We start from the raw sequence: 12,908 nt of genomic DNA, 5'->3' as shown, positions 1-12,908 counted from the left end.
AAATGTGCCAAACTCCTAGTGCTGTATCGGTATGGGGGCATGCTGTTCCACAAAGCCTTAACTTAGCAGAATGACATACTTGCCATCACAATATTGTCTACTCAGGGACATTTTGAGTTGCCTCTTAACCAGTATCGGACAACTTCCGAATGCTGTTTCAGCCAACCAGCAAGCAGGACCGAAACATTTTATAATTAAATTGTTTTTTTGTGTATTAAGAAACAATATCACATGCTCACTTTTTTAATCTGCCAAAATGTCTGGTAAAGTTAACCATCACTGGTCATCCTTTTTTGACACAATTTCTAAGACCTATAGCTGTAATATTATGCCTTCTCCTACAATTGCTATTTTTTGGTATATTCTCAGTTGTAGATGATTCCAATCTCCCTGCTCACTTGCAGAAAGTCATTGCCTTTTCCTCTATTAGCTAGACACTCAATTCTATTTAAATGGAGGATGTGACCCCTCCATCACACAACTAATGGATCAGAGAGTGATGCAGAACATCAAGCTGGAAAAAATCAGATGCACCCTCAACGGCTCCATTAAGAGATTTTACAAAACCTGGTACCCATTAATAAACTATGTGAATAGTTTACCTGGCCTGGAACTATGAACTCATACCTACAGGTGATCTGTCCTATCTATGCTTAAATGCACTATGATGCAAGTGTTTTTTTTCTTCTTCTTTGTTTTTTGTGATCTGTCTGTTTCGGTTGTAGTTGTTGGTTTTGTTTTTTTTCTTTCTTTCCTTATTTTTCTGTACATATTTGTACCTTGAGATAATACCTTATGTTAATGTCTTGTCTGATAAATGGAAAAATCTGTTTAAAAAAAAAAGTGTTTAAAAAAAAAAAAGTTAACCATCACTATCAAATTTTATTCACATGGCCAGTTTCAAGCTGTGTTCACTTGTAATATTGATAGCTACATTGCACACATTTATGTTACTTTTTAAAAATGAAGAAACCAACATATACAGGCCTACATATTTTTGCACTTGTTAACATAACTTGGCCTCTACTCATTACCCATAAGTGGGACCACGTTAAAAAATATGCCGACTTAAATTTATTACATAGACCTAAGTTGTGGACTAAGGGCCATATTTACTGAGGATTTACAGGGCTTTTATAGACACTAACGAGACAAACAGCATCTTTCCATATTTACTAAAGTGCCGCATTTAAAGTTTGTGCTGGTAGAACGATAAAAATGTGTGCATATGTATTTTAGGTTGTTCAATGCAAAGAATGGAAATGTATATATACAATATGACCTGCTAGAGGTGATTTATCATGGCTGGTGGTCGTTGTGGCAAAGGTACTTGAATCTGTTTTTTGACATCTGCAAAAAGCAAGTGTTAACTTCTCTCTGGCACAAGACCAGCATGGCCAATCATAAGAGGAGACACCAGCATGTTAGAGTAGGGGAGAGTCCCATAAATGTAACAGTATTCAGATTTTGCTCTTTTATTCAGAAAATATTTAGTCTACTTTTGAATTTTCCTTCAAACAGCTTTGCCATGTCAGTAGTCAGTAGTAACTAATTAAATTACATTGAAACATTCACAAACAAGTTGGATAGAATGAAAATCAAGATATACACAGTTCGATGCTACATTCATATCACCTAGTTGGTATGGGTGTATAAGAGGAGCAGAATAATTTTAACAGTAAATGAAAATGCCCCATTATCTGTTTTTTCCTGAATGTACTTATGTTCATCAAAGAAACATATCCAATAGTAATATGAGACCAGTCACATCCTCAGATTATGAAGCATGGGGATTTATTCATGAAAATGACTGTAGGTAAACATCAGCGCACAAGTAACTTCGTAGCTTACCGTGACAGTTTATAATGTCTAAATAGATAAGAAAAGCTGCTTTTGTTTGCTTCTTAACATTCTGAAGAACTTTTTCATAACAAATAGCCGACTATACAGACTAATCAGGTGTGTTCTTATTATAAATGCCTGATCAACACATTGATGAGTAAAATTAATTTCTTTAATAAATATTAAGTGCTATTTTTGGTACCAATGCTCTTGTTTTCTCTAGATGGAATTCTGTAAACATACAACAGCAAAAAAGCTAACTGTATCAGAACGCTCACATTTCACGTTTTTTGGTCATCAAGCATCCAATTCCCGCTAGAATACACTCTGATAACTATACTTTTCAAGGACAGACTTTTCAAATGATGTATAAATTGATTTCTTGCAGATAAAAATAAAGCCTTTAGTACTTCCAGAACAGTTTTTTACTTGGCTTACGAAAAAAGTTTTTTGGAAATATTTACTGCAAAGGTTATCACATTGCTCCATTCCTTTGGGCAGTGGTAGAGGACAGAATTGCACATATACAAACCTGAAATGCCTACAGTAGCCACATTGTACATTAAGTTGTGGACCGTGTTACAATTCTTAAATGTTACATCCCATACGTTTGCGAAAGGAAAGAATCTTTTTAAATCTTTTTAAAACATGACTTCTTCATCTTTAGGAACAGCTGCTTGTTAAAAAAGTTGAGAGATGGTGACTATGGAGATGGTTGTCTAGTTAGTATGGAATTAAACAACTTGAAATATTAAAACTGTTCTGGGTTTTTTTTTTTTTTAATGAGACAAGGTAACAGTGCCTATCCATTGCATCCATGAATCCTGACACCTGTCCAAAACCCAGCTTCACCAGTGATGGAGGGTACAACAATGTTGATTTCCTGCTATGTGAAAGACGCATCTTAAATACGGGCAGTGCATTTAAATTAACTTGATACTGCTCTGCTAATTTACATAACCAGTCTTAATAAATATTTCGCTAAATTGAAAACCTGCGGCGATGCAGAATTCTGCAGCACTGACGGTAATTTGTGGCATGCTTAGTAAATATTACATTACATTCATTTGGCAGACGCTTTTATCCAAAGCGACGTACAAAAAAGTGCATTTCATGGTCGTAGACAACTGCTAAACACGGGTTCAGTAAGGCACAATACTTATTTTGTACAGCTATTTCTAGCCCAGAACAGTGAACACTATTCTGGCCTAACATCTGCAAAGCCAACTAGGCAGAAGAATAAGCTGCAGTATTAGGACAAAGACAAATTACCAAGAAGTGCTGGGATGGGGCAACATGTAACAAGTGACAGGAAGGGTTTTTTTTTTTTTTTAATTTTTTTTTATATAAAAGAGTGAAATATACAACGTGGTGGTGGTTAGTCTAGGTATAGTCTGAAGAGATGAGTCTTCAGGCCACGGCGGAAGATGGGTAGTGAGGGGGAGGTTCGGAGAGGGACGGGGAGTTCGTTCCAACACTGGGGAGCTAGGGTGGAGAAGCTCTGTGATCCCTTTGGGCGGGTGGGAGGGGTTACAAGGCGCCCTGCTGCCGCAGAGCGGAGTGGTCGAGCAGGAACATAGAATTGAGTCATGGCCTGCAAGTAGATGGGGGCTGTCCTGTTGGCAGCAGTGTAGGCAAGGGTCAGGGCTTTCAACCGGATCCTGGCGGCGACCGGTAGCCAGTGAAGTGATCGCAGCAGAGGAGTGACGTGGGAGAATTTGGGGAGGTTGTAGATGAGTCACATACAACCCTGAATAAGTTTTCAAATACAAATAATAATAATAATAATAATACATTTTATTAACATACAGTTTATTTATTAATTTTGTAATTGATATGTGCCTTGATGGGAAGCCAGTGTAGGTTTTTGAAAGTGGGTGTGATGTGTTGCCAGGTTCTAGTGTGAGTTAGCATTCTTGCAACAGAGTTTTGGACATGTTGCAGTTTAGTCAGTAGGGTATTAGGGAGGGCGTAAAGTAGAGAATTACAGAAGTCAAGACAGGAGGTAATAAAAGCAAGAATTAAGCATTCAGCAGTGGAGGTAGACAGTGAAGGGCGAAGGTGAGCAATATTTCTTATCAATATTAAGGTGAAAAAATTATGTTTTGACCAGCTTATATTGCCATGAGGTTGAAAAGACAGAGGATCGAGTATGACACCAAGGTTACAAACTGCCTCTGAATCTTGAACAGGGAAACTCTAGTAAAGTAAAGTGGTTTAGTTTGGATAGTTGGGAATTATTTGCAATAAGTAGAATTTCTCATTTGTTGCTATTTAACTAAAGGAAGTTGGCCATGCTTTAAGTCTTGGAGGCAAGTGAGCAGAGGGAGGGAGATTGGAAGGAGAGGTGCTGACATAAATTTGGGTATCATCTGCAAAACAGTGGAAACTAAGACCATGCCTTTGAATTATCTCACCAAGGGGTAGCATGTAGATCAGAAAAAGTAGTGTTCCTAGTACTGAGCCCTGGGGCACTCCCTGTGTGACAGGGGCTAGGAGCGATTTGAAGTCACCTAGGTTAACAAAGTCCTTTCTATCAGTCAGGTAAAACTTTAACCAGTACAGGTCAGTGGCAGAAATGGAAAGGCAATGCTGCATACAATCCAGTAACAGTGAGTGACTGACCATATCAAATGCTGCACTTAGGTCTAAATGAACCAATAATCCTGACTGCACCTGCATCGGCAGCTATGAGCAGATTGTTAATCACCTTCACCAGGGAAGTTTCTGTGCTGTGCTTCAAGCGAAAGGCAGACTGGAGTGGCTCATACTATTCTGCATGTGGTTTTATAATTGGGATGCTACTACACATTCCAGAAATAGCCTTCTGAATTTGGATCAAAATAATGTGGTCGTCAGAGTCTAAAGGTAAGCTATTTACCCTTAACATTTTGGAAGTTTCACAACTTTACTGGTGTTTGGCAATCTTCCAGCTCATATCACATCAGGTGCATGAACACAAACTCTGCCAATGAACACTTACATTGTAAATATCCTCATTATAACATTCCACTAACCTATTTGAAGACACTCAATTTCAAAAAATAACACACATAACAGACATATTTTGAGCAGTAACACTTACATATTGACAAAGAAATCTTATCTGTGTTCAATAGACAGAGACAGAGACAGATAAGCAATGCTGTCATCTGTCTCCTCTCCTGACTTCCTCCAGAAAACTATGTCAGCTAGGTCTATCAGCAAACATATGGCTTAGCTGTGCTCAGAAGTCCTCGATAATAATAATATCTTACAAAATAAGATGAAACTAATCGATATCGTTTTGCCTGGTGCAGTGTCTTTTACTGCTACCACTGAGTGAATGCGTAAGGTAGCGTTGATGATTCACAACTTTTGGTTACGCAGGTTTATATAATGCTATTAAAAAAATGAAAACTACACATGCTATACATCATTAGAAAGCTTATACTGTCACCTATCAGATCAATTCATTGTCAATCAAGCCAGATTGTACTACAAAAGGCGACATCAACGTAAACTGCGCGCATGGTATTAGGCGCAGCTTTTATGTATTTCACAAACGGATTGTCCTAGCCAATTTATGACCACTCAGTCTCAGAAGGGACATCTCTATACGTAAAACAAATGGTAAGATTGTATATTTATTCCATATTTAGACCCAGATATTGACAGTAGATGTGAATGGTATAGATGACATGGTACAATTTTAGAAAAAATTGTCTTGTTTATTTCTTTATTCAGTGTTGCTATAACAGAATACAATTTTTTAGTGGTGAAAGAATATTTTTATTAATGCCCAGATAGACACTATTGTCCTGTGTATTATGGGTGGGGGTGTAGTAGCAGATGAGGGAGGGGGTGCTTGTTAAATGAACGACCAGCACAACAATGGTGGCACTGTAAAACTCATATTCAGCATCGTTATTGTGTATCGCTTACTAATGAAACTAGTGCACAGAGCTTCTGTTTTCAAGTCATGGTTTGGTTGCAGGGGCAATGAATGTCTGAGTTCAGCAATCTAGGCATTGAGCAAAGGGGTTAAGAAAATGATTATTTTTTTAAAACCAAATAAAACTTGTGCAGATTTGTGTTTGTGTTTCAGTCATCATTTCTTCATCCATATACTGAAATTATTTGTGCTCTTTTATTGTAAAAACACATGCTGTTTGCACTCACATGCAAGAGAGAAATATGTGACGACATAGCTGCTAATTTTGTGGTCATCAGGCTGATGTAGGAGTTTCAGTAGCTTACAAAGTAATAAAATGTATTCATGTTTTTTTAAATTTTGTGACAGCCATTTGTATTTATGGGTAAGTGCAGAAGGCTAGTATAAAATTAAATTCAAACACCGTTCAATTTCTAATTATATTTTTCATTACTTGCACCTTTTCCCTTTGGATTATAGAATGTAATAAAAATTAATTCAATTCCTGTTACAACTACTATTACTACTTATTAATTGTAGCATTCAGCAACAAAAAACAAATGTGATTCAAGTGAATACATTAATCAAATGTCGTGAAATTAATAAGCTACTGTAAAACCACATTTTTGCACTCAACACAAATAAAATAATGTGTTAAAATAATGGATAAACCCATGAGATGGCATCACTGTCACATACTGAAGCAGTATAATTTGCTCAGTTTTGATAATTTCTTAAAATTTTCGTACATTAAATTGGTTTTTAAATGTTTACAAAACTTAGCACCAGATATTTTATGCAAGTTTATAAGCAGGCAAAATAGTAGTAGGATCACCAGGGGCACAGTAAGTGGCAATTGTAAAATCGCACGCCGTAAGACCTCCTTTGGGCAGTCAGCTTTTTCCATAAAGGGCTCTCAATTGTGGAACATGCTGCCAACCGAAATAAAATTAACTCAAGATATTAAGGTTTTTAATAAAAATGTTAAAGGCTAGCTGAAGCTAAATCAGAGCTGTATGCATGTTTAATTACTTCATGATTTTTTTTTAAAAAAATTAAGTTTTAAGTATTTTTTTTAAGTAAGTTTATTTAGTAATTAAAATTTTTAAATAATCTTTAAATAATGTTGTATAATTAAATGTTTTTGTATTTCTTTTTTTCTTATTAAAAGCCTAACTAGGGACAGGTGTTGGAAACTAGCAATAGCTATAATCTCTGTATGCGATACATCAGTTACATCAACTTGTTTGTAATGAGTGGTACTATGTTAACTTACATTGTCCCTACCAAATAATAAATAAAAAATAATAAAACTTCCATTGCAAAAGAGGTCTACAGCTGGAAATACATCTTGCACATGATATGATGTGTTCTTCAGGCAAAGTTGTTCATTGAAAGAAGCTGAATCTGTTGATGGAAGTGTACATAAGATGTAGCTAGACATGCAACTTGCTTGAAACCTAAATTAATTCTACAGTGTAGCCTTATGGCCAGTTTACCAAAAATGTTAGAATTACCATGTTTAAATGTCAACATACATACCAAGATTTCAGATGATCTGCCATAGCTAAGCCCGTGATTGTGTCAAGTTGGTTGGCAATGTTTTTTGATATATCATATCATCTTTGCATATACTGCAGCATATACATCCACAAAGATGAAGCATGCTAAGTTTTAACTTCATTAGCAAAACATTTGAGAAATTATAGGACTTTTTTATTATTCTTAGATTTTTTATTATTATTCAATGTCATATATTATTTCTATTTCATAGCTGCATCAGGAAGCATAAGTTCACCAAATTTAGCATGCAGTCACAGAGACTTGCATTGCACAACAGTACCATGACAAAGCGTCCATGAGCTACTTTGGTCAAAAAGGCCACATCCAACAACTACTGATTGGCCGTGGACCAGATACTGTTAAAAATTGAAAATGGTTGCCGCGGTAGATTATTGAGGTACAGCTGTTCATTGTAGCCGAACCTACCGATACAGATGCATGATCGTAAACTTAAAGCAACTAGATATACACTTATTCAAAACTTGATATAATGCAATAGCCCCCCATAATGGCCTATTAACCACAACTAACTTATAGAGTAGTACAAAGTCAGGTGAACATACATACCAAGTCTCATGAGCATCATCCATGGGGAAGCCTGTCAAATACCTACTAAAATCTGAATGGATGATGACACTCATATTTTCTAAGATACTACTAGTTTCTTGCAAGTACTTTTGGAACATTCAGCATAGACATAACATTCAAACTTCAACTTCAACATTCCATACAAAACTTTCTCTTACAGTGCTACCTTTGCTGTCTCAGAAACATCCATTGCACATAAATGGAAAATCTTTATAACGATCGGACAAAGTAGGTTTACTCAAAAATTCAAAATGACTTTTCAAAACCGATATTGGAGACAGGGTTGTTCATCTGAAGGATGCAAGATCTACTGATGTAAATGACATGATTTCATGCTAAGCACAGCCAAAGATACAGTCTTTGAAATCCTGCATTTATGTTAAACTCACAACGACCAACTGATCCCACATTTTACATGGCAGTACCAATTCAAGTGTTCAACATGCTCACCATGTTTCATGGTGACTGACCACTGTATCCCATCAAATGGCTGCAGATATCCAGTTGGCTGATAGCGGCCCTGTATATTAAGATATCTATAGATATTTGCAAGCCCTGGTGGAATTGTTCAGAGATGGAGTTTACTTTCAACCTGATTGGTAAAACAGTGGAAGAGCTATGGGCATTGTAAGAGCCATAATAAGAGAAAATATATTTATATACGAAGATATATTTTGTGATTTTATATTTTGAAATTATGTACATATTTGTTCATTGAAATATTAGTTTCAGTTATTGCTACAGTAATTCATATTTGTTGACTATTTCAGATCTTAATATTTTTTCCTTTGTATTTTATGTAGGCATAATACATTCCCTTTAATTTAGATGCTCCATTACCTTTAACCATGTCACTGTCTTTAGCATCAGTCGGAGTTCTTCATTCATGGAGCAACACAGTTTTTTGACTGAGACAGAAAATGAGACAGAAAACGAGACAAAAATAACCTGTAACTTTTGCATTTTTTGGCTGGACCGCAACAGCGAGGCCAGCCCTACAAACGCGAATGTCTGTGACTGAGTCACTGAGTGATGAAGTTAGACCATTGGTCGGCCGGATGAAGTGTGTTAGGTCCAGCCATATATTAGATTTTGACCTGGTCTTGTTAACTAAACCTTTTGAAATGGAGTTACTGGTTTCCAGAAATGTTATTTCGCATCAGACTCATTGCTTTTTACATGGACTCTAACTCAGTAGTTGCACATTTGAAAATCAGAAAGAGTGCTGCTACATGTTAGTCAAAAAACTCTGCTCATCAAGGACGATGGATGCCACGCAACTCGCCAAGGATAGATGACACAAATAGCAGGAGTTTCACGGATGAATGACCACGTGAAAATCATTAGCAAGGCAAGAAAATAAGGTACTGTGGATGCTGAACTGGAAATAATTATCAAATTAATTTGCCAGTAAATTGAAAGAAAAGGATAAAGAAGGCTAAAACGAATCTGATGCTGAAGCTAGCCAAATCAAAGTCAAAGCTTTGCTAATTAAGTCAAGAGCATTCAGAGAGCTACATTTTGTGGAACTGGTTTATGTCATTGAAGTTTGAAAACAAGCTATTTTTGGAGAGTCTTTGCACTTAAAAGGAAATTGCTAGGCAATAGTTTTGTTGGAAAAGGAATCTGAAGAGTTTTGAAGCTTTTGCAAGCAGTTTGTGCATTGATTAACCCCTTAGCGCACATGCCAAATTTGGCCAATCCTTGCCCACTTAAATAGGGGTACCCTATTTAAAGCTTTGTAACTCCAGATGTGAACACCACAGAGACTTGAAAAATGGCTTAAATGAAGCAAAACATCTGTACAATTTACAATACTAATGCATATTAGTTTATATTCATAATTTGGGAAGAAATAAAGTGCCATAAATGCAATTGTCTAGACAAAAAATCAAAAATGAATTTGCACTTTTTTACTTTTCAATGAAATACTGAGAGATTGCATATATGGCTACGCTGTCAAAATGCCCAAGGAGCAGCTGAGTCTGGCAAGGTGTGGTACATTCCTAACCACAGAGTATACCACCCAAAGAAAAAGAAGATCTGCATAGTCTTCGATTGCACTGCTACATACCAGACCTCTCTTAATGGGCAGTTACTTCAAGGGCCAGACCTCACCAAGATGCTCATTGCTGTCCTAACAAGATTCAGAGAGGACCTGATAGCACTGATGGCGGATATTGAATCCATGTTCTATCATGTGGGAGTGCCGGATGAAGATGCTGCTCTTCTTCGATTCCTGTGGTGGCCAGAGGGCGATCTGAGTGGAGAGATGGAGGACTACAGGATGACTGTACACCTTTTTGGTGCCACATCTTCACCCAGTTGCGCTTCCTATGCCCTGAGAAGAACGGCAGAAGATGGAAGAGAGACAACAAGTCCAGAAGTGGTTGAGACAGTGCTCAAAAACTTTTATGTGGACGACTGCTTAAGATCAGTGCCATCAGAGGATCTGGCAGTTGACCTGGTAAACGACCTCCAAGCTTTACGTTCCAAAGGAGGTTTCCATCTGACTAAGTGGGTGAGCAACAGCAGGAGTGTCTTGTTGTCTATCCCAGAAGAAGAAAGGGCCACTGGAGTCAAAGACTTGGACCTAAGCCACAACACACTTTCTATGGAGCGAGCCCATGGTGTCCAATGGTACACGAAGACTGACAGCTTTAAGTTCCAGACGAATGTGCAGGACAAGCCTATCACAAGACGTGGAATCTTGTCCATTGTCAGCTCAACTTACGACCCTCTTGGATTTTTGGCACCGCTCATACTGCCAATGAAGCTTATCCTAAGAGACCTGTGTAAGAAGAAGCACGGCTGGGATGAGAAGATAAAAGAAGGTCATGCTCAGAAGTATGGCTTTCAGACCTGGAGCTACTTGAAAGCTTTAGTGTATGCAAATGCATCAAACCAGAAGGGTTTGGACTCACACAGAAGACACAGCTGCACCATTTCACCAACGCCAGTGAGGATGGCTACGGCACAGCTACCTACCTTCTCCTGACTAACGACGAGGGCAAGAAGCACTGTCAAGGGTAGCACTGCTGAAGCACATCACTATACCAAGACTGGAGCTGACGGCAGCCATTGTCGCCATCAAGATAAACAAGATGCTCAGACATGAAATTCAAGTCCCACTCCAAGAATCCATCTTTTGGACGGATAGCACTATGGTACTGAAGTACATCTCAAATAAAAGCACTCGCTTCAAAATGTTTGTAGCCAACCGAATCACAGTGATAAGGGAATATTCTCAGTCTTCACAGTGGCAGTATGTCAACTCTACATTAAATCCAGCTGATCAGGCATCGAGGGGATTAAAAGCTGAGACCTTCATCCAAAGTAAGACTTAGATTCAAGACCTCCTGCTGAAACCAGAAAGTGACTGGCCAAAGCGACATGATCAAGTGAGTTCATTTTCAGAAGATGACCCTGAAGTCAAGAAGTGTGCTACAGTCAACATAGTAAGTGCAGAGGAGAAAGTTGACTCAGCGAACAAGCTTATCACTCACTACTCAGAATGGCTACGGCTCAGGAAGTCAGTAGCATGGTTTCTCAGACTCAGAGGAATACTGATACAGCTGAAAAACAAGAGGAAAGAACTTGAAGCTACAATTAGTCAGGCTGAGAGCAACCCAGAAAAACAGAAAACGCTCGTCAAACAGCACCTGAAGAAACACAAGCCGACAATGGAGTCAAGCCCACTCTCTCTGGAGGACTTAGCCAAAGCTGAAGTAGAGCTTATACACTTCAGTCAGCTACAGGAATACACAGATGAAATCAAGGCCCTTCAGAAAGACACTCCTGTGAAGAAAAACAGTCAAATCTATAAGCTGGACCCCATTCTGCAGGATAGAATACTGAGAGTCGGTGGCAGGCTCACTAAAGCTGCTATGCCACAGGAGGCTAAGAATCCAGCAATCCTCTCTAAAGATTCACATCTCGCCAGTCTCATACTACAACACATCCATCAAGAAATTGGACATTGTGGGCGCAACTTCATGCTTGCAAAACTTCGTCAAAAATACTGGATTCCCCAAGCTAATTCAGCTATCAGGAAAATCACCCGAAGGTGCACAGTGTGCAGGAGACTCAACACAAAAGCTGGAGAACAAAAAATGGCAGACCTGCCAGAGGAGCGCTTGTTATCTGACCAGCCACCCTTTACTAATGTTGGGGTTAACTACTTCGGATTGTTCGAAGTCAAGCGTGGGCGTCGCCTTGTCAAAAGATATGGCGTGCTCTTCACCTCGCCATAAGAGCTGTGCATATCGAAATAGCCCACAGTCTGGACACTGATTCCTGCATCAACGCCCTATGTCCTTTATATGCAGAAGAGGACAAGTAACACTCATGCGCTCAGACAATGGGACTAATTTTGTTGGCGGGAAAGAGAGCTACGTGAGGAAGTTGAAAAGCTGAATCAGGCATATAGATACATAACACCATGATGCATAAAGGAATCAAATGGATATTCAACACACCAGCAGCCTCCCACCACGACGGTGTGTGGGAAAGACAAATCCGCACGGTAAGGAAGATTCTCAACTCAGTGCTCAAACTTCAGCCGCTAGATGATGAAGGTCTCCAGACCATCATGTGTGAAGTTGAAGCAATCATCAATAACAGACCAATCACTAAGACATCGGATGACCTTAATGACCTAGAGGCACTAACACCCAACCATTTGTTGCTACTGAAAACACAACCCAGCATCCCCTCAGGAATCTTCACCAAAGATGATCAGTATGCACGACAACGTTGGAAACAGGTCCAGTACATGGCTGATCTGTTCTAGACCAGATGGACCAGAGAATACCTGCCACTCCTTCAGGAATGACAGAAGTGGTCCAGAACAAAAAGGAACTTCCTACCAGGAGATGTCGTCTTGATAGTAGACGAATCTGCCCTGCGCAATTCTTGGATAATGGGAAGAGTAATAAAAACATTACCGGACTCCAGAGGGGCAGTATGTCAAGTCATGTCAAGTCTGCTTTTTACATGGACT

General features: G+C 38.6%; 1 protein-coding gene across 4 annotated transcripts in view; it reads right to left on the bottom strand.

Annotated features, from left to right (window-relative positions):
* The window catches only part of map2k5 (mitogen-activated protein kinase kinase 5), a 244,373-nt gene that overhangs the window by 69,455 nt on the left and 162,010 nt on the right, over positions 1–12,908 (bottom strand). The window lies entirely within an intron of this gene.

This window comes from Anguilla anguilla, chromosome 5, assembly GCF_013347855.1.
Source record: "Anguilla anguilla isolate fAngAng1 chromosome 5, fAngAng1.pri, whole genome shotgun sequence".
Classification (NCBI taxonomy): domain Eukaryota; kingdom Metazoa; phylum Chordata; class Actinopteri; order Anguilliformes; family Anguillidae; genus Anguilla; species Anguilla anguilla.
Note: the sequence above shows the minus strand (reverse complement) of the source record. Positions and strands in the feature narration are given on the sequence as shown.